The sequence below is a fragment of the Arachis ipaensis genome, chromosome B07, assembly GCF_000816755.2.
Source record: "Arachis ipaensis cultivar K30076 chromosome B07, Araip1.1, whole genome shotgun sequence".
Classification (NCBI taxonomy): Eukaryota; Viridiplantae; Streptophyta; class Magnoliopsida; order Fabales; family Fabaceae; genus Arachis; species Arachis ipaensis.
This window is the reverse complement of record NC_029791.2, coordinates 69,140,861-69,144,190: the sequence shown is the minus strand read 5'-3', so window position 1 is coordinate 69,144,190 and position 3,330 is coordinate 69,140,861. Positions and strand designations below refer to the sequence as shown.

The 3,330-nt window shown below is 34.4% G+C and overlaps 1 long non-coding RNA gene across 1 annotated transcript; it reads left to right on the top strand.

Moving 5' to 3' along the window:
• Window positions 1,067-1,445, top strand: LOC110264645. The gene is made up of 2 exons (XR_002350820.1): window positions 1,067-1,109; window positions 1,340-1,445. It is a non-coding gene; the product is annotated as an uncharacterized LOC110264645 (long non-coding RNA).

Sequence of the window (3,330 nt, the reverse complement as noted above, 5' to 3'; positions counted from 1 at the left end):
ACTTTAGGTAAATATTTATTATAAAGCAAAAGCTGAGGAGTATAGCTAATTATTTGACGATCTTTATATTATGTGATCAAAAAAGTATTTCCTTCCAAAACGAGTATGAAATTTAGTGCAAGGAAAATGATGCACATAAAGTATAATATGCAATTTGTTCTTTAATTTGCAGAAATGCATTATATAAATCCTTCTACTCTTCTAGTATTGGATGTCTTAGGAATTTCCAACAAAATACCAAAAAGGAGTATAGCTAAACAATAGCTTTAATTTGCAAGAGTTTCTAATTCTTTTATATTTACCAATATGGGTGTGTGTATATCTTCCTCAAAGAATGGAAAAGATTGAAAAGCTGACATATTTTCCTTCACTCTAATTCTACCCAATAATTGAAAAAGGTTCAAGTGTAAATAATCAATAGCTTAATTTAAGGGATCAAATACTTAACATGGATGGCCTATACATATATGCATGGTTAGACAAACACTCACCATCATATCTTTGGTTGGTGCTTGCTATCATGTGTTAGCTCATATCTTAGTCGGTGCTTGTTTTTTCAGTATGTAGATGTGGGGTAAAGATCTTTTGATTTCTCTATTGTTTTAGCATGTGTCATTGATGCTTCGTATTGGTAAGAAGTTAAGAGATTAGGAATTCTTTTATTGTGGTAGTTGTCTCTCCTCTGTAACTTTGCCTCTAATTATCTATGAACTTTATACAATTTACAGATCTACCTTTTCATCTTATTATTAATAAAAGACAATTTACACTCAATTCACCGTACACACACGCTGTCTATATATTGTGTTTGTTGGATAAATTAGTTGTTGATAGGAAGAAAGCTTAGCTTTTTGTTTACTTGATGCGGTATATACTTAGTACTAGCAATGAGTGAAGTTCATTATTATAGGATATTGTGAGGTGTAGTTGATTTATTAATGTCCTTCTATGCCATCTAAGTCTGCATATTTGCATCTTGAGCATAAAATATTTTCATATTCTCTTTTATTTTATCATTTATTTTCAGTGTGCTGGCCATTTTTAATAACATGAAATGAAATTATCCCAAGTAGCATGATCCTACTTTTTTGGCACATGAATGTTTTAAGGTAGGGTAATTTATTTTTCTAGAAACAGAATCTGAAGCTTGTTTCTTTTGTGATTTCGTTCTCTTTTATTTTAGCAAAATTTTGGAAATAGCAAAAAAGGAGGAAATGTAAACAGAAACTAATAGTGTACACTTTTTTGTGCATTTGGTTATTTGTTATTATGTTCTTTATTGTCGCTTTCAGATGTACAATGTTCTTTGGTCTAACATGTTTATTTCTTTTGCTACCAGGAGGACATAATATGAAGAAAATATTTTCCGTAGCAATATGAGATGGGATGGGTCTCATATATAAATATTTTAGTTATCTAAATGTAATATTTTAATGTGTTCTGTACTTTTTGTAAACAGATTTTACCTGGTATTAGATGTAATGGATAAATTACACTCTATTTTTATTTGTGTTGTTTGGACTAAAAATATATCTAGCTTAAAATATTATTTTTATGATTTAGATATCTTGAGTTTTTCATTTTTAGATTTATTTTGTGATTATCATAAATTTGGGATGTGATATGCTTTAAAAAAAAATAAATCTAATAAAACAAAATAGGCTATGGTCACGGTTTTAAAGAGGGATGACCATAAAGGCTATGTCCACGGCAAAAACCGTGACCATAGATAAGGCTATGGTCACGGTTTTAAGGTGGGGTGACCATAGAGGCTATGGCCATGGCAAAAACTGTGACCATAGATAAAGCTATGGTCACGGTATTAAGGAGGGGTGACCATAGAGGCTATGGCCACGGAAAAAAACGTGACCATAGATAAGGCTATGGTCACGGTTTTAAGGTGGGGTGACCATAGAGGCTATGGCCACGGCAAAAACCGTGACCATAGATAAGACTATGGTCATGGTTTTAAGGTGGAGTGACCATAGAGGTTATGGTCACGGTAAAAACCGTGGCCATAGATAGACCTATGGTCACAGTTTTAAGTGGGGTGACCATAGAGGCTATGACCACGGCAGAAATCGTGACCATAGATAAGGCTATGGTCATGGTTTTAAGGTGGGGTGACCATAGAGCTATATTCAGGGCAATAACCGTGACCATAGATAAGGCTATGGTCATGGTTTTAAGGAGGGGTGACCATAGAGTCTATGGTCACGGCAAAAACCGTGACCATAGATAAGGCTATGGTCACGGTTTTAAGGATGGGTGACCATAGAGGCTATGGTCACGGTTTTTACGCGTGACCATAGATTAACCTATGGTCACGATGAAAAAACGTGGCTTAAAGTGTTAGAATTTGAAAATTAAAACCGTGACCATAGAAACCGTGACCATAGATAAAAAAACCGTGACCATAGACCTATGGCCACGAGAGAATAGGCCACGGTAAAAAACCGTGACCATAGGTCCAAAACTGTGACCATAGATCTATGGTCACCCTTTTTACTGGCTATGGTCACGGTTTTTTGCCGTGACCATAGGCCTTTTTTTTGTAATGCATACAATGACTTTCTCAGATCTTTAATCAATCCAACTTTTGTCCTTTTTGGTGTGGCATTTAGTATAAACCTCCTCTAGAGAAGCTTTTACTCCCGTAGCTTTCTCCTATAATATTATAGTTTTAATCCACAGGAAAAAAAAGAATAAGAAAACATTACAAATAATAAGAACATGACTAAAATTAAACTATTTTTATCTTACCATTTTGCGTGCATGTTCACCCATCGATATGGAACCACCATTGTGCATGAAACTTCCAGCATTTGATGCTCAATTCACAGTATTTGCTGCCGACCAGTTCTTAAAATACGGATCTGTAGCCCAGTAATGTAATAGTTGACGCAAAACTAGTGCAAGAGTATATTTTGGTACATAGTTAGAGTCTTTTGAATAATTGACTCTCTCGTGTTTCATCAACCCTCTTAATTGAGCACTCCCTTTAATCTAAAAAATTTGACGAACTCTTGCATTATGTTGAGGATCCTACATATGTAAGAACCGCGACTAATTACCCGTTTAATTTAATAATTAATATTGCCCAAAATAGGATCCAAAACTTTAGAATGAGAATTGGAGGATTTAAATATGATTTTTGGGCTCAGTAGATTTTTCTGAGTCAGAAAATGATTTTCTGTGAAAAACCGAGTAAACCCGCGAACCGGCAACTGAACCGGTCAAACCGGTTTAAGTCTGTCCAGTACTGTATGAGAAGAATTAAAAACAGTGGAAAACCTCAAGAAAATATTTAAAGTAAAAAACCGAGCGTTA